Source organism: Ciconia boyciana, chromosome 1 (genome assembly GCF_034638445.1).
Source record: "Ciconia boyciana chromosome 1, ASM3463844v1, whole genome shotgun sequence".
NCBI lineage: Eukaryota > Metazoa > Chordata > Aves > Ciconiiformes > Ciconiidae > Ciconia > Ciconia boyciana.
In genome coordinates this window covers 94,447,267-94,467,012 of record NC_132934.1, presented here as the reverse complement: position 1 = coordinate 94,467,012, position 19,746 = coordinate 94,447,267, and the positions used below count along the sequence as shown (strand labels likewise).

The following is a 19,746-nucleotide window of genomic DNA, read 5'->3' as shown; positions in this document are numbered from 1 at the left end:
ATTTTGTGTAACGATTAAGAAGCAGTGGTTGAGTCAGTGAAGATTCTTGTTTTCATTGAATATTTCATTCATTTCTGAACATAAGCAACCACTTAGCTGCAGTTGTGCTAGATGCAGAGGAGGAAACACATGCTATTCTTGGCTGGACTTTACCTCTGTGGGAAGCAGCAGCCTCCTTACAGCAGCCTGTGTAGGCTGCGTGATTTAGCTACATTAGAGATTGTCCTGAACCTCAAGCAAGGACCTGCCTCCAGATTCTGAGTACCCCAAAGTGTGAATGCATGCAAAACCCCCAAAATCCAGCCTGGATCCTGTATTTTGTGCTCTGTTTGTGTGAGGTCCATTTGCAAATGACAGTTTCTAAAGCCATGAGATCAAGGCTAGCTTTGAAATTCCTCTCCAAGCTGACCATATCCATTTGACTGCCACTCAAGATGCTGCTCTCTGTGTCACTCAGCATCAACTTGTTGGACTATCACAGGACTCCATCTCAGAGTCCAGGTTTCATTAAGTGCTCTCTGTCTCACCTCTGTCCCCAGCTTTCAGACCACCTCCCAAGTCAGAATCTGACCAGTCTGGTAATAGGAAGATAAGGCACTCAGTCACTAGTGTGTTTTAATGGAACGTAGATATCACGTGATAACTATTGAATGAAAATGTTTACAGAAAAATAGTTGTGTAAAACAGCTCAGACTAAGCTGTTACTGAGAGTTGACCTCAAGCTATATAAGCCAAAAAATGCAGCTGTATCTTTTCTAGCTACAGCTAGAAACAGCTAAGTGTACTGGAAAAACCTTTGATTGGGGCGGGGGGGGAAGATACTCTCCTAACAGAGGATCACACCTAGAAGCAAGTGTGAACATTTGTTTTCTGCTCTGTTGCATCTATACCTGTAATAACACAAGGCAAGTGGTGGCTGTGGTTTGTGCTTTAATTGTTGAATGACAGTGCTTTCACTAGATTCTGACATCTGCTGCAATAATTATTGTAATAACTCCAGTCAGAAGCTGGAGTTATTACAAACTCTCTTTACAAACAGAAAAACTGAGGCAGAAAGGGATGAGCTCATGCAGCTTGTTTATGCAGGCAGTTAATTGCACCTTTTAATGTAGCTTGTGACCTAAAAGGTTATAGGGAGTATCACTGGAGAAACTTGGATTATGATTAGTAATTTTGTGGGCCTTCATGTTTTTGTCAGCAAATTTGTAACTACAACTTTTCACTTTTTCCATCTTGCAGATTTTTATTTATTTTTAATTCTCTTGTCCTGTCCTTGGAAGAAGCCAAGGCATTTCTGTGGAAAAGCTGGGGTCTACTGAGAGCCCAGATCAAGAAGTCTGTCTTAGGTATCATCTCCTCTGAACTCAAAAACTAGCAACAGTTCAGAAAAGGTCATAGTTTGGAGAGTAGCAAGGTGATCAGGACACAGCCTGCTGGTAAAGGACTAGAAGATATGATGCTGGAGCAGAGGTATCAGAAAGGGCCCATGGAAAAGGCTGGCAGGCTTGACAGTCCATCCTGATGTGACTTTGAAACAGAGCAAATGGGCGTTCCAGTGCTGGCAGGAAAGGGTGCCGACATTAAAGGTTGATGTGCAGAAGATCGACCCTTCTGCACAACTGCATAACACTGCTCCAGAGCCAAGGTCTTCTGCTGTGGGGCTGTTGCATTTTCCTTTTAGGCCTAGACACCCTGGAACTAACTTTCCCACCAGGTCTTAAGTGTAGTTTGGGGCTTGTGTCTTTGGTATTAACAAGGTAGCACAGAGACTTAAGGGTGGGATACTCAGCTCCCAGGTAATCAGTCTCATTATGAGATACTGTTACTCTGGGAAGGTTATGTTTCTCTCTAATTTTGTCTAGAAATGCAGTCCAGGAAATGAGCCATGTTTCCTTTTACAACTAATGCATGTGTTTCCAACAAAGAGCTGTAGTTTTGAATTGACATATTCTGAAAAAAAGTTTTGATCAGAAATTCCTGCTTATTTCTTTGGGAAATAATTGGAATCACTTACTAAGAATAATCACTTAAGAGTGGGAAAAAATTCCACTTTCAGGAGAGGACAGTCAGCATTTCCCAAATCATTCTTCTCTCTGTGCCCACAAAAATGGTCACTTGAAATCACTGCCTACCATCTTATAAGAACTTGGGTCTCATTCTTAACCCAGATAAGCATTAGAGAAAACTGTACTTCTGGAAACTACACAATTCAGCATCCCTAAACAGAGAAGATTTCCAGCCTTTACAGATTCACCCATGACAAAGCAAAACATCCGCCAAGCCTGACTGAATTTACACAGCTAAATAAATCACTTTCTAAGTGTTTAAATGTCATTGCGAGAGTGAAAAGATGAAATGTGCTGTATATCATCTCTACAAAACCAGAAGTAGTTATATTATAAATAAACAGAGTTTGCTTGGTATTAGGGACATAGGAAATTCCATTCAAGAACAGACAAATGGCACATCTTGTCTGGTATCCTGCATCTGGCACAGGCCTATAACAGATGCTTAAAATACTTGGCTCTCTTGGTCCCACAGTCTCCCCTGTTCCACCTATCACCAATGTTATAAATCACACAGTTTTCCTAACCTCTGGTGAGAGTCTCTTTCCTGCTCACTTGTATAATGTGGGAGGTGGAAGCACAGGCCAGGGGAATACATATTTGCCCTGTGTGATACTTATTACAGTGGCTGGTACCAAATTTGGCTGAACTGTTTCAGAACATATATGGTATTACTGCCTGTATTGGCTATGTAGCCAAACGAAGCAGCTCATAGGTGAGGACTATGCTTGGCTCCAGAGAAAGGGGGAAGGAAACCCCTTCCCACCCTCATTTGCACATAGCCAGCAAGTATACCTACCACTAGCCTATTATTAATCAGCTGCCCTCTTTCTATCAAGGCACTGCCACCTAATTGCTCCCTACCACTCAAGGACATATATATCCTGGTGTGGCTTTCTTAGTAACTTTTATAGTTTAATGCACAATGACTGAAAATTAAATGAGTTTATTGCCTGTCAAGCAGAGTTCACTTTTGTCCTTATTCCAGAGGTTATCAAAACATGGTTCATCTACCCAGCAGGTCACATAATGCAGGTTCCCCTCTTCAGCTGCCTGGTGCTTCTAGCCATTGTCACTAGTGTGAAGTGCCTGCACCCGACAAAACTGACTGTGGCGCTCTCCCTTACTAGAAATGTACTTCCCACAGACCATGTCCCTTTATTTTCTACAATCTCATTCATAACCAACATTAAATTCAATGGCACAATTGGTTAAGGGCCTCTAAAACAGACAAATGAAAAATCCAAACCTTTCCATTTGAAAAGTTAAAGTTTAAAAAACCCTTTATATTAATTACATTACACCCTCTTTGTGTTCCCCTGTGAAATATAACAGGACTTTAAAAAGGCTAAAGAGAACTTATGACGATAGGTAACTACCACATAAGGTCCTTTCACATGTCATCTTACAGAAACAACAGAAAGAGAGGGGCAGCTATAGAAATTATGACACCTCATGTCTAAGCTATATTGTTAAAAAAATTGAAGGAAAAAAATGAAGTGTTCCTCAGTTTGAGCATATCATCTCTACAGTTGCTGAACACTGGTCTTAGGGAATAACCTAATAAATCTTTACATATTAATAAGGGAAAACTGAATCCTGATGGTGTGCCTGTTGGATATAGTTTCAGATGTCAGCTTTCTCCATGCTCAAGGATTTTCTGATTTTGGTTCCATCCTACTGAATACAGCATTCAGTGTCAAAGGTCCAAATCTAGAGCAGACCTTTGATCTAGCTACCCCAAATTTGTATCCACAAAAACCAAGACTTTGCAGTATCAATCTGCTTGAAAGAATGGACACATTAAAGCTACTACAGTACTTAGTAGAAATTTGCATCCTTTAACATATTTCAAATTGACCATACATTCAGGGATGGCCAGGCTCAGTATCAGCAGGAGCTCTGTGACTTTTCTGCACTTCTCTCCTGTTGTACAAGAGGAATGACTTTCAGAATATCTATCTTATTTCAGTCAGGAACAGAAGTAGAGGTTTTCCAAGGCAGACAAATGAGTCAGCCACTTGTTCCAAATAAATGGAAATGGTGTTCCAAGTTTCCTAGACAGCTTTAAAAACTACACAGAGCAATTCAGCTGCTTAATATATTGTGTTCTACACCTCGCATTTAAAGAGGACACAAAATCACATGCTTTTTATTCTAGATATAAGTTGTTTTACCCACAGCAGTCCAAAGCCATCTCATTTTGTCTCTGTCCTTGACATCCATGCTACTCATCTTGCTTATGCCATTCCCCAGAACAAAAGTAGCACTCTTCAGAGAAAAGAGTAGCAGCTGAGGTTCCCAGACTGCCACAGGTATCCTAAATAATACTAAGTGTCTTAATGTCCATGATTGCATTTGCCCATTTGTATAATGAGGATGTTAATATTTTGCTTTCTGAGAAAGAATGTTGTAAACCTAATTGATATATCAGTGACAAAAAGGCATTTACTGTACAACTTTAACTGTACAGTAAAATAGAACATCTATGTGGATAAATAATTATAAGGGGAAATATAAAGCTATAAAAATAATTTCTTTACTGCAAACTTTGCCTTAACAAGAAACATAACTCCTTCCTCCCTCAAGAAAGCTGAATACACTGACTCATGCCTTTGTTTAAGTGTCATGGTAAATTTGTTCTTTTATAACATGTAGTAGTTTAGCTCTGAACTTTCGATTTTTGGAAAAGGCAGAGCGGAAAAATGTTTTCATGGGAGAGGAGTGCACATTCCAGAGCTGTCGACTGTTACTTGTTTGGGGGGGGGGGGGAGGCAGGGGGAAAACTTCTTAGGTTTTAGGCTTTGGTTGATGCAATTTGTTGTTGTCGTCTGGTATTTTGTGATAAACCAAAGACTTGTGATAAACCAAACTGTACAGTGAAATATTTCCATTTTCTCTCTCATTTTCCAGCTTCTGCTTGTTCAAAACTCTGAACAAGCTTGAAACTTACTGCTGCTGAGGAGAGAAAAATTAGCTTTGTACGAATAGAAATAGGAATGCTTTGTAATATACAAAGTAGTCCAAAGAGAAAATACCTCACAGTTCACTGTGAATTATAGAGCTACACACAAGCATAGTGTGGGAATGCAGACAATATTCTCATAAAAATAAAACAAAACAAAATGTGAGCCCTTCGTGGTGTCTGTGTAATCTGAGCAACAGTTTTAAACACAATTTTCCTGTGCTGTTTCATGTTTGTTTAATGTACTAACATTTGATTATGTCAAAAAATATTAAAGTAGGAAAAGAAAATAAACTTTATGTACCTTATTTATTTAAGGAAAGTAAAAAATATTTCTCTGCTGTCCTGCATATTTTGAAGAGTATTAACATACATGCTTTCTTCCCTTCTCTTTCTAGAAAGAGAAGAAAATGCAGATTGTCAGAATCCTTCAAATTTGATACTCAGCACTGTTATAGTCTCTTCATTACTGGATGTTGAGTTTGGATATCAGAACTGGTACAGTGAAGTACTCTCCTATTAAGCTGAGGTAATTTTCTTCCTAACAATTTAATTGTTTAAACCATTACAAAAGATGCCCTCCCACCCCTCTATTCCCTGCCAGTAAAAACATTTCTGGGTAGAATGTCACACTGTGCCATATAGCATCAGCTGACACAAAAGACATGAGAACTGATGCTTTTGCTAACAGGCAGGAAGATTCAAGCCCCATTTATTAATATAAATTTAGCAAGAATGCATTATTTAAGATGACCACACTGAATTTGGTTTGGAAAGCAATTGGAAGTGTCAGCTCCTTTCCCTTCATAGAGGGGCTAGCAACATGATAGATGCAACATCCTGGATTCATGGCCTGTTAAAAGACTACTGTACAACCATTATGGATATGTCAGAGACTGCATTCTTGGCTGCATTGGCATTAAGAGCTAAAGTCATTGAGGACAGAGAACATAAGTAATGAAAAAGGCTAATGCTGAAACAATGCAATTAACAAGTCTTTCAAAGTTTCATTTCCTGGGGAAAATTATTGCCATTGAAAAGGATCTATCTTGTCAAAAATCTTAACAGACAAAGTCTAGAAACTACATGAAAATACCAGCCCCAAGCCAGAGATGAGGAGAGAACTCCATTCACAAAGCCAGATGTCAGGGTATTATTCTGAGAGAGGCAGGCTTTGCCGAGGACATCAACTGCTTTTCAGACACACATTGAGATAAGTTTCTACTTAGTGGCATCCATACAGTAGGTTATTTCATAAATATTATTCACTCAGCAAGAAAAACTGCATTTATGAAAGCCTACCAGTCACTGGTTAATAGCGTCATGTTTTTCCTCAAGAACACGGTGCAGGCCTGAGGTAGTCACAGTATGTTATAGGAACATGCAACTCAGTTGCAGAATTGTATGCAAAAAAAAAAGCAGGTGGCTCTGAGGCTGGCCACATGAGGATGCAGAGATGCAATTAACTTCAGAACTAAGGTACATAGAAAACATTTTCAGAAAGTTTTCTACCCTCACATAGCTTTAATGAATCCCCTCTCCTTTGCTGGTATATCAGTAATCAAGATACTGTCAGTTTTCTGTCCATTGCCCTAATAGAATTGCACACCTTTCACAGTATATTAACATGAACCTTAAAGAAGCTGCAGTTTTACTCTGTAGCTTCCTTTTCTCCCCAGTTAAAAAAAAAGCTCTGGAAATACACAGCAATACAGCTGAATCAGAAAAACACGGTTAGTGTAAAGAATTAATTGCTTTAGATAAGTAGGTTATCGTACAATCACCATTGCAGACAAGAGGAAGAGAAAAAAAGAGAGAGATAGGTGCACAGGAAGATCAGCTTGAGGATAGATATATTCTTATTAGTATATCTAACAAAGCTGCCTCAGGCTCCACATTTACTTTCAAAGTAATGGAACTCTGTTACAAGACAGTAACCAACGTGGCACATAATTCTTTGAGGTCATTTGAAGCCTGCCTGTTAAACAAACATTAGTTTATTTTTTTTCTTCAAGGATTTGTAATACTTTCAGCATTTTTTGTCCTATCTGTCTCCTAAACTACCATTTTGATCCACTGAGAAATTGTTTGCCTAAAACCAGAACTCTGTTTTCAATACCTTTCTGTTATTAATATTCCTTAAGTTACATTTCGGCTTCCAATCAAGGTTTGCTGCAACAGTTTCTCTTTTGATGCAAGTCCACTGTACTGTACTTTGGATCTCAGCTAGAATGCACAGTATGTCATGTGAACAGTAAAAAACAATATAGCTCAGCTTTCCCAAAGTAGGTTGAATCAGAAGTTTTAAGGATAATCAAAACCATATTTTTACTAGCAAGCAGAGCCAATAAGTCATTGAAGCTATATAAATATATTCATACCCACATTGCACTTCATTATAAAAAGAATCTCGCACCCAGGAACACAAAAATTCTTGCTGTGGAATACTGAATAATTGTGGAACAAATAAATGGCAGAATACACTGATCTTTGCATGAGAAGTGCATCGTAAAAGGGATCCCAGTAACACAAGCTGAATCTTCAGACTTTTATAAACTTTTTACGACTTAGCAGACATTAGAAAACTTGAAGGACTTTGTACAGAGCAGTATTATTTATGGGAGAAGTATTTATTGCTTGTATTCTTTAAGTGAAAGTTATGTATGATTTCATATACCAATACATGCAAGCATGCAAGTGCATATATGTTTTTAGCAAAGTCTATCGCTAAATATTTTGGACCAACTTATAGTCTTCGGTAATGCCAATAGATAGGTCCCAGTCAATTTGATATTTTATGTTAGCAAGTTATTCTACATGTGAGAATACATCTGTGTAAATGCAACAGTATATTTCTTATAGATGTTATTTATGTGCATGTGTCTTTACAGGACTTGTGTCTAGACCCAATCTGGATTTAGACTGCTCTCACTGACAGCAGAATATAAATCTTTGTATGTTTCCTCTCTTCAAACTATTATTTTTTTCCCTTTTTTTTTTTTTTTTAATATTGGCTTTCTTTTCACTGCTAACTACAAAGGCCAATTTATTAAGAGGAAGTTATCTCAGCAGCAGCCAACACAGAACACAGAGTCAATAGCAATGATTCATGGCATTTTTTACAGTTTGTTTAATGCTCAGAGCCCATATAGGCAAGAAACTATTTCCCATACTGTGAGATGGAAATACTGCTCACCCCTTTGTAGAATATAAAGCTGAGAAATAAAATTGAAGTGATTTAGTCAAAACTGAATGCTTTCCTCATCTCAGAGTTCGCTGTACAGTTCAGCCAAATTGTGGCTACCTGAAAAAGGGAAGAATTTGATCACCTATGCCTGAAATCACACATTTTTAAGTTGTTCTAACCACAGCGTAGGCACAGCTAAACTGAATGATTTCACCATGCTGAGTTATTTCCCACGTTCCTTTGTTACTCCAGTAATGTCAAAAAATGCAGGAACTGGGAAGTCATATGATCTGTAGGAAAGAGAATATTGTGGTTTCTAAGAAAAATATTTATTACCAAGCAAGCTATTTTGATTTATTGAATGATAGCTTCCCATCATAGTGTTTTTTGATATGGTGCTTGAAACCACAATGGTTGTATAAAGCCAGAACCTTATTTGTTTAAATGCATCCACTAGTGTTTTTCTTAATAGAAATATCAGTTCATGACAATGCCAGGTTCATAAAAGCTCATCCAGGAATAAACTCTTGAAAAATTATTGTTTTCCTAGAGTGTCCACTAAGCCAGTGCAGGCACTGTGTCTCACTGCTAGTCTTCTAACGCTTAGATTTATAGGATGTTATAATTAACAACAGGTGATGGGCAGCACTACATTGCACAGCAAGCAAAGTGAAAAGACTGGCAGCTCAAGAGCCACTTGTGAAACATCAAAACTTTTCCCTTGATAAACTCAGTAGTAATCCTGGTAGGTTTTCTGGCAATTTTTTTTTTTCTTTAATTACAGCACCACCATCCCCTTTTTCCTTTTTCATATCAAAGATTAGGGACCATCTGTCTGTTTTTACAGTTATGTAGCTTTTCCAGTTCTATATTTACCTATCTATAAAATGAGACAAATAATGCTTCCCTACTCACAGAGGACTACTTGGAGGATTACAGAGAAGTCCACACACAAGATTTCAAAATGTTGCGGATTTTTAAGAGATACTCGTGTCTGCATTATTCCAACTCTCTCAAACTCACATTCTGTACAAATAACACAGAGGAAAAGAAAAGGTTCGAAATATATATAGCCTCCACATCAGTTTTAAGAAAAGCAGTTCTTCAGCTTAGGACTGAAAAGGAGAGAGGAAGACACTGAAAAACATGAATCAGTGAAACAAAAATATGTCCCAAATGAGTTTTCATTTACATAGTTAAATAAATAACATTCTTTTTCTTTTTTTCTTCTGTACTGAGAATGTAAGTGAGGCAAGGTATGTTGGGAAAGGCAATGATTTTGTTTAATGAAGTGAAGAAGGACTTGTATCCCAAATCTACCAATAGATCTAACTTTTATGAACCATTTCCAGTGTCCTAACCTGATGTGATCATGATATTCATGAGTTAATTACATGTCGTAACAGAATGATTATAACAAAGGAGTATTTTTTTTTAATATATAAAAAACCCTCTGTTTTGGATAATTGGCTACACATCCTCACTGACAGTAGTAAATACTCTAAATACATTAACTGGTAGGAAGATGTAAATAGGAATGTTAAAAAAAAAAAAAAAAAGAAAAATCAGTATTGGTACTATAGAAAGGATTGGAGATTTTTTATGGGTGCATTCAACACTCTTGTCAGTATAGTTCCCTGAGTTTCTCTACAAATAACTCTGATACTTGAAATTAATTTCTACTAAAGCCCTTTTTAGGGTGTTTCTTCCCTCCTTTTATCCTCCTTACCCCAAAATACACTTGAATCAGTAACCTTAAAGTTCCTAGCAATACTATATTAGAAAGTAATTACTATTATTCTAGTTTTATGTTACCAGGCTGCCAGCAGGAACACATGGTGCTAAAAGTTTGAGTTCTTTACAATGTAGTGAGCTAACATTCTCCAAGAACTCTTTTCATATTGACTGTGGAAAAACATGTTCATTTTTTCCTGAACTTATGGGATCACTGTAGGCATGGACTGGATATTAGTACCTGACCTAGGTCACACCTAGGCTGTGACCACACTATATAGGTTTGCATATACTAACACATATACATGCACTTCCATAATGGAAAGTGATCAGTTTTAATGCCTGTCCTTTGCCTGTGATTCTACAATCGGACTACTTGTCTCAAATCCACCAGTGAACATTAAGTTGTATGTTTACTCAGGACAACCCAAACCAGTACTAACTTTTTAGATAACACTGTGTTAACATCATTGTGAATTGGAGTCTCGATTATATTTAACTGCTTTATTGTATAGTGGTGACTATAATGTGAGATGGTTGCAATGGTGAATTTATCCTGCTGTTGCAGAGTTTGCACTTCATTAAAATTCACATAGCAGTGCTTATCTATAACTGAGACACAAAGTTGCCCAGGGGAACACTTGTTACTCTGGGTAATTAATCAGAGGTGATGGGAAATTTTTCTTAGTGTTCTTGATAATCTCTAGGGCATCATCCAACTGTGAAGTCTTGGCCTCACTGAAGTGGAAAGCAAGTTTCATCAGTAAGTAGAATAGGCCAAGACATTTCTCACAAAGCACTTAACGACCTGGTGTCATCTGGCAAAGTTTCTCTGTGCAGTCTTTTTTCAGAGCTGGAGAAATAGTTCATTTCTGTTAAATATTTCATATGCATACATAACAAGCCCCTTGTTCTGGTAATCACAGGCACATTTTAAGGAAGGTTCTACACATTCTTTAGGGTAAATACATTTTTAAAGGGCTTGAATCTATATTAAAATAAAGTCTCTCAGCTCAGTGAACTTGAAATCACATCCTCAATAGGAAATTTGTGGTTTTGCATGGGCAGGGAGAAAATACATAAGACTGTCAAAATGCTTGGAAGATTCAAGCACATAGCTTGAAACAGCGTGAAGACTTCCACTGTGTAGAGTGAAGCTAGCCTCAAAGATAATTTTTTAATTTAATTTAAAAAAAAGAGAGAGAGAGAGAAACACTCCCTCCATCAGATGCCCAAATTTAGAGATGTGTTACTCAAAATAATAACAACTTTAAAAAAAACAACCTTCATCCAATAACACTTTATTTTTATGGTGGCTAGGCATAAATTTTAAAATTTGTATATGTAGAGACCAAACAGAGGTATCTTTTTCTTATTGAAGTGCTTCAGGATAGTTAAACTTTTTCTGCACAAAAGTAGTAGGAATTTTTAAAAGGCTGAAAATATTTCTGATTCAAAAGAAGAATCCTCCCCAACCCAAAGCACTGTTCAAATATCCAAGCACAAAATAGAGTCAGGTTTCTTAGAAAAAGTTCAATGATGTAGACAAATGTTAAACGGAGTTGAAACTTGACTTGGCAATTTTATTTCCTCTATTCAGCTCTTTCAGGTGTGACTTTACTAATACTGAGTCTAAAAGATTAATTAGCACTTATTTCACATTTTGTCAACTATTCATTAGTTTAGCCATCCTTGTCTTAGAAATTTTTCCCAGCTACATCTATTTAAAACAATATTATTTTAAGATATATAAAATACACAAAATAATTGAATCATGAAAAGTTATGGTATATGGGACAGAAGTTTACAGGCTAAATTAAAATTTGACTGATTTTTCATTATTTTTTGGTGTTGCTACAACATACAAAATATTTTCAAAACAGTAACTGCTGAACACAGATACTGATGGACAGGTTTACCCAAGCTCACAGAGAGCTGCAACCTTCCTATTCCTTTTTTTGATTGACCCCTGGCTCACAGTAAATTTGTCTCGATTAAGAACATACTGTGTTATTGCTGAATGCTCTTGTTTTGAGTGCATCATACTAGTTTCACTGTAGCAGGAGCTAACTGAATGATTATTTTCTCAAATTACTTAATAGCATCATGAATTCTAGCATGGACATTTCAAAAGGTTTATTTCTCATTGTGATGACTAACTCAAGTTCTCTGTAATAGATTCACAAAGGGATTAGCAATTTTATGAATTTAGCGAAAGTAACTGGCTCTCAGCATTAATTGCAACCTTGAAAGTCTATCATAAACAAGTCATTGTAATATCTCTGATCTGAAAGAGAACCCTTCTTTAGGTGGAACCCTACTTAGATGGATGTGGTTTCTTAATACTGTTTCTTCTAAATGAAAATTAATGCTGGTATTTTGCTTTTAGACTGAGCTATCTTACTTATTGAGTAATTTATAAAATAAGACATTTCTGGGGTCAAGTTACCATGTGTGCCAAGAAGGTCTACATTTCAATGCAGGATTTGGATGCAGGATTTGTACATTATTCAAGTGTATAACTTCCACTGAACAGGCATCAGGCCACCCACTGCTTGTGTAAGTCTGAGTACAAACTTTGTGTGCCTCAATTCCTGTTTGTGAAAAAAAACACGCTGATGATACACCCCTTAACATAGGGGTTAGGATGATAAACTGATTGCTGTTTGTGAAGTAATGACATGCTAAAGGCTGCTTAGCAATACTCATTGAACTCAAGGATAGAGCTATATGAATCCTGTCTTAAAGAACTTACAATCTTGCTGCTTAAGAGACATTCACATTGCTTACCTGATCTGTTTATGTCCTGTGATGCTGATTCAAAGCAGCTACAGGTAACTACAGTCACTCCACTGACTGAGGTAAAGTGAATCTTCTACGTAATGTGTTTCACACTTGGTCAGAATTAAGTATCTGCTGATATTTCATCTTTGATTTGTCAGACTGAATATTTTATTTATGCAAGTGTATACATGTGCATGTATACATGCTCATATATAAAAGAAAAACTTTCTTTTTGAGGAAAGGCGCAATAAAACATTTCAAGTAAAATTAAAAGTCATACAGAAACAATATAAACTATGCTGTATTTGAGCTATAGGAATAAGGGATAGGAAAGATGAAGGCTCTTTGCACTAGTAAATTATCTTAAACCTTGTAGGTGAACAGCACAACACAAACCCCATAAAATTTACAACTCAGCAAAAATATCCTCTATGTTTCTGTTCCCTATTCTTAAACGAATGGATACTACCAAGTCTGCTAAAGACATATCAGTGGTGTATGCTGGTCTTTAACAAACTCTGCTCACACTAACTCACATCCGTGGAGATATTGGGACACTTGATGTCATTAGGCAAAATCTGTGGTAGCAAGGGAATGAAGGAATTTACAACATCAAGGCTTTTCAAAGATTATTATCCAAACTTTACAGGTTTACTTGCAGAGAATTACTAATACCAGACCACCTTAAGTATGACTGCCCCCAAAATTCTGCAGACATACACTGTAGAAACCAGCTGTAACTATTCATATTTGCCTGAGCTTAGCTCCACACCTAGCATGTCACTGTTCTGGAAAGTAGAATAGGTTACAGGAAAGGTCAGAATTTGTTGAGCCTTGGGACTGATGGATTAAAAGTAATAATTATTAATATTATTTCTTTTAAAATAAATCATTCCCAACTTACAATATTTTGGAAATTATTAAGAAAAAAAAGCAGCTAGAGAGATCTGGATTATTCATAGACTTAGACAAGTTAAAGATGGAAAATAATTAGATCATTCAGCCTATATTCCTGCCAATGCAGTATTGTTCCCTGACGTACATTTTCTAGTGCTTAGTTTTTGAAGTCCCTTGAGAAGGGAGATTCCAGTGTTTCCTTTGGACACATCCCCGCACACTCTGTCAGGGACGTTTTTCCTCCCTCTGTTCAGCCAAGCATTTCCTCTCTGCTTATTTCCTCTTCCACTTCCTTTCCATTCTTCCTCCTCCTCGGTGCCAGGGCCCTTCAGGAATCCAGAGGGGACACTGTCAACAGGAACCGATATTCCCAGAATAGGATATTCCACAGTATGGAAATCTATAGACAGACAATTTTAGGAGAACATTCTAGTAGCCTCCTTTTGTTTACTGCTCTTTGTGTGCCAGATGGGAAGAATGCATCTGAAAGGTGCTTGGCCACCTTTGAAAATTTGTAATATGATAATTCTTCACTATGAACTTCAGGGAGAGTATCTGTTAAAACGAAAGCCTGGCTGCCTCAGGTAAGGTTAGGAGGACTCCTGGAAGAGCGTCCTGCAATGAACAATAAGTTCATCATATACCATGTCACTAGTGATTTGTCCCTCTAAATAAGTGGACATAAGAAAGAGGCCTGAAAAAAGAGCAGAAAAATATGGAGATGTTCTTGACCCAGTGGTGACTGAATACATAACTAACCACGTTAGGTTTATGGTTGGACTCGATGATCTTAAAGGTCTTTTCCAACCTAAATTATTCCATGATTCCATGATCTGTGCTGTATGAATGTACTCAGAACAGTATCACATATAGGTACAATATTCACATGCCACAATTACAGTCATGCTATAGATGCAGTAGCCCACACCAACTCATTCCAAGCACTTCTGTTATTGACAGAAGTGGGAAGAGATTTATTACCATTCAGGAGGCTGTGTGCAAACTCAGCATCATGAAATCCTTATGTGTGTTTGTGAAGAGATCCCCCTGCAGTTCCCACAAAAGCTGTGGTTCATAAGGAACCACAGGTCAAATATGGCCTGGGTGTTTTTAGACATCTAAAGAGTCAGGTCAAGACAGGAATTTAAGTGTGGTTTGCTAAGTGGAAGTGTTAACCTTGTCAGATTGAGTTATATAGCCTCCCAACATAAGCAGTCCAAATCTACTACCTTGATGAAAACATTGTACTATAGGTCATGATAAATATCATTCTTGAACTAGAAGTTTAGCTTTGCCTTGAAGGGGCCTAGCCAGAGCACTTAGGAATATTTTATTAGAAGAACAACAAATGTTAAATATCTTTTTGTTCTTCAGATTTGAGCAGGTGGACTTCTTAGGCGTTGGTCTTGCAAAACAGTTTGCAGCAGGGAAGGATTAAGTTTCCATTACCTAATTCAAAAGACTGGCCAAATATAAAAGAAAAATTATGAAATAATTTGGTTGTAATTCTGTCTGTCTCTTTGAAGGGATAGAAGTATTCTTGGATGTGTCCTTTGTTCTGGCACACTTATACCGATTACAAATCGAAGGGCAAAGTTGGAGTATTATTTCCTCCAAACTGCCTCAGCCCCAATTTGTTCTAGTATTGTCTCTGACAGAATCCTTTGACAGCAAAGGAACTTTCTCTTTTAATGTCATTGTTCTTGAAGGTGTTTAAAACATCCAGAAGAGAAAAGGAAATAGTTCTACAACTAATTTGTGTAAATCTGGAAAGTATCTATAACTTGTAACTTATACAAGGCAATGTAATTTTAATAAATCTTTTGCTTCTCCTTTAGAAAAAAAAAGTGCAGCAAGAAGAGGTGCATCAGTACCTTATTTCAATTAAAATTCAGAGAGCTAAATCAGTGTCTTCCTTTTCCTTTGTATTTTACTGTAACTGTCTTGGGTGCTGCTTACTTCAGCAGCATTAATTTGAGGAGTGAAAGCTAGTAAGTGAAAGACAAGCAAGTGAAAAACCATGCTAAAGATTAAATCTTTATATACTTTAATTAAAGAACTTCAAGAACATTCAAAAAGGAGAAAAGTAGAACAAAATTCCTGTGAAATGCAAGATGTTTGTCCTGAACTACAGAAAACTGGATGATCATCAACTGACAGCCAATTTATATTTTTAAAGATATGTGAGCCTTAAAAAAATGACTTTTTAAATCGTGACGAGAGTAGAAAAATATATATTTGCTCCTTTTAAAAGAGGGAAAAATCATTCAGAATGTTTGGCAGTGCCGAACATAGGAGCATTCACAAATTAGCAACATTAGCAACAATCATTGGTCACACCAGTATGCAATGCTTCCTGCTTTCAGCAATGCACTCCCTGGGAAGAGGCAGTAAAGGCCCATTGGGCACATCCGTGCTGCTCCACTTGGCAGTAAATTTAGGCTTTCCATGAATTCTTTCCCACTAAAGTGTGGAAAGGCAGTGCCTGGGAAGGCACTGGAAAACTTGTCCCATTTGAGTGGAGCAAGCTTCATCCATGCCACAGAGTGTTTCTGACAGCAAATGAAAAGATATCCTAGACTAAGTTTTAATCTATGCCCTGACAGGCAGTCAAGTAAAGAACAACCATACACGTCTGTTGAAGGTTATGTTTAAGGATAGGATTGTAGTTTGGGCAAGCCTCCTGTCAGAGCTTGAGGTAGCTTCAGGGAGAAGACAGCACAATAATACTGCAAAGTCTTTAAGATCTACTCAATATGCTCTATCAGCAATGCTTTGTCATAAGTTTAAAAGGAAAAATACCTTCTACTGAATCAACAGTCACAACAACTGGGAAAAATTTAAAAAGAATACCCTCTTCCTTAGAGCAATATATGTAAGTTACCTTCTGTAATATTTCTATCTATTCAGTCAAATGCACAGTCAATCAGAAAACTTACTAAGAGAAGCACAATTCCCGTGAAAAGTCAGAGGGGAGAGAAATCAGATTTGAGGGCTTTTTCTCCTCTATAAGCAGTCAGATATTTGTCTGAGCTTCTGCGAGGTGCATAAAATTGGAAAGGAGAACAGGTTTTTTTAGGCACTTACACCAATTCCACTCCCATCCACAAAAAGCAAAAGCTTCTTTTTTCCTAGTTCCAGTCTCTTCTGCTCACAGAAATCAAATAACTCATGTATCCGCTCATTTAGGAATTCATCATCAGAAAAAAAGAAAAAACAAAAGCCAGAAAACCAGACACCACACACCCCCAGACACCACCACATGCTATGATCAGAGTTTGGCAGCTATAAAATGGAGATATGGGTGAGCAATATAAAACTGCTTAAAGCTAGCTGATTTGCACTCTAGCACATCCAAAATAGATGAAGCCTGTTTAATGAGCCAACCTATCACCTCTTAGAACACAGGAGGAATATCTTCTTGAGGTACATTTCCTGTTTTCCTCTCATTATCCTTTAGACTGGAGAGGGATAGCACTTCCTCCTTTAGTTGGGACAGATAATTCCACAGCCTAAGGTACTACTTTGATAAAACCAGAGGAAAAAAGCTTCCTAAGTCCAAATTCCCATGAATAAGCACATCAGGCATCTTAACATATACTTTGCAACAGCTTCCAAGCTCATTGATGGCACTGCCTTGAAACAGTCCAGTGAAGAGGATGAAATCAAGTAAATATAACAAACTGTAATTTGTATTTAATATTTTTTTTCACATCTAAAATAACTTCTAAAATAACTTCTTTATAATGCAATTATATTGTTCCTGGAAAGACTCACTGCAGAGCCAGATTACGAGCTGGTTCATTCCCTTCCCAGCCAGCAAAAGAATCTCTATTCACCAGCCAGAACACTTGCCAGGCAACTGCCCTCTAATTCAGTTGTGAGCAACTTCAAGAACTTCATGATTCTGTATTCACACGTGTGCAAACCACCTTTTTTAATAAGCCTTGGGGATTTTACATTGAACAGAGCAATTGAAAACCTCTGTGGCTCAGCAGTTGTTAATATATGTCTGCCAACAGAAGCCAGCTTGATAGAAACCATTTCCGTTTACGCTTCAGTTGATACTCCATGCCATTTATTTCTTAGCTGCTGCCTCATCCCAGCTCCTTTAGCTGCTCTACATCATGGAAACCAACTTGCTAGAAGTGCAATTTGTGGCAAGCAGGAGAGGCTATGAAAGCTGATTAAAACCTCACTGTTTGTGCTGTCCATTGCAGCACCAGCTCAGCCCAAACTGCTTCCTCAGGTATTTTAGTAATGTTAAGACCACAGCTCTCCCAGCTCTGTATACAGCAACACAAACGACTGTCACTCTTCGGATGTAAAATGATTGATGACGGCACCTAACTGTGAGGAGCAGAGGGCAAGTTTTGATTGTGGAGGTCATAGCCAATTCCTCTAACAAAAAATTCCAGTGAATTTTTAACTCCCACAAAAAGCAAACATAGTATTACTTGCTAATAACACCTGGTCTCCCTTCTCTGTCAGATCTGACACTTAAGCACTGCCAGCCACATAACAGTTGCTAAAATAAATATGCAGTACAACTAGTGAGTACTGTTTCCATTTCTGCTCCACTCCCCATTCATGCTGTCAAGACAGAGTTTCTCCAAAAGAAAGAGGAAAAGAAACCCTGTAGTTTTTTTGATGGAGAAGGAAGACCTCAATTTTGTATCTGCTTTCGTTAATTTACCAAAGCTTACACAGTGTGTAGTAATATTGTCCAATGATTTTGACATGAGTGATAGTATTTAGTTTAACACAATCGGTCTCTGCAGAATAAAGTAATTTCCCCAGACACCAGTGTGTTTGATTGCGTGATGTTCTGACTCCCTCTTTGTGTGGTCTGACATGAGCACTCCACTTGAATGTTTGTCAGGAGGACATATTTATCAGATACACTGCTTTCTCTTCTTTAAGACTATTTTGAGATGTGAATTCTCTAAAGAACATAAAGAAATAAAAGCATAGAGACCTGAACTCCAAACCTGTTCTTACACAACTAAGTTGTCATCTTTCTTTCTTTCCTTTTTAAACTATCTTGGATTTATCTTATGATTTCATGTCAAAGTTTTACAGTTGTCATGTATTTCGGAGATAGAATATATGGTTTCTTAAAGCAGGTTCCCACCTCCATGGTAAGGTCTATTGAACTTTTCCAATGAAGTATTTACCTTAAACTATGTGTAAATTCATATGTGATATTCCACATTTGTTTTATTGGTTTGGTAGGGGAACTCAGATTCTGCTTTTCTTATGAGCATCTAATGGAAAGATTCCAATGCAGAAACAGCTAAAGCAGCAACGAGAAGGCTTTATTATTTTGTAATTTATTTCCTGCAGTTAATTCCTTAGCCGATTTATCCGATTTCTGACTGATTTCACAGGTCACTGGACTTGCCAACACATTTTTGCTTTGAGTCACTTCATTGCCAGACCAAAAAAAAAAAAAAGTCTTCAAAAAGGGAACAAGCTTGTCTTTCTGCCTCCACTGCTGAATACAAGACAGGGCAGGAAATAATTATAAGAGGCAACAAAAGGAGCATACATACTTTTTGTGCATATGCACGCATGTGCTTTATTCCATGAAGGAGATCTTTCCTAGAATTTCATGCATTAAATTATTTCAAAACCAATAACACTTGACTCTTCAGTGATGGATCAATAATTCTTTATGACACTTTAAATGTATAATAAGAAAGCAGCCTCTGAGCTAAAGGGTTTTATATTCTAAGCTAGACTTCTAATCCTCCATCAGATGCCAATGTGATTCACAAACCTGCCAATGTTACAACCCACCCTTGAAAGTGAGGACGAGTCTTTTTGCATTTAAGACAAAATACTCTGTTACCAGATACTCAGGTAATGTCCTATTATAAATGTAGCCAAAAATAGGACAGCGCAGCTCCCACTTTGACAAGCGCTCCCTGAGAGAAGGCAAACGTCTTCTTCATGACGTGATAGGTACAGATTAGATAATGGTTTTCACATCATTTGTTGCGACACCATTCACAGTTTTCTATGGATATGAACCTTTGAAAATGTTAGCATTTATTTATTTCTACCCAGACATTATTTTGCTCTGCTCATGAAACAGACTGGTTTATTGG

General features: G+C 37.4%; 2 protein-coding genes across 54 annotated transcripts in view; one reads left to right on the top strand and one right to left on the bottom strand.

Moving 5' to 3' along the window:
• COL8A1 (collagen type VIII alpha 1 chain) overlaps positions 1–19,746 on the top strand; it is an 89,882-nt gene that overhangs the window by 10,946 nt on the left and 59,190 nt on the right. For 3 of the 5 annotated variants that reach the window (XM_072883167.1, XM_072883195.1, XM_072883158.1), the window contains exon 2: positions 5,430–5,560. The exons of the other annotated variants lie outside the window; for them this stretch is intronic. The gene's annotated coding sequence lies outside the window, so the exon portion shown is untranslated. The remainder of the gene's footprint in view (positions 1–5,429; positions 5,561–19,746) is intronic. 5 annotated transcript variants of the gene reach the window in all.
• Positions 1–19,746, bottom strand: part of LOC140661310 (uncharacterized) — a 274,629-nt gene that overhangs the window by 214,922 nt on the left and 39,961 nt on the right. The window lies entirely within an intron of this gene.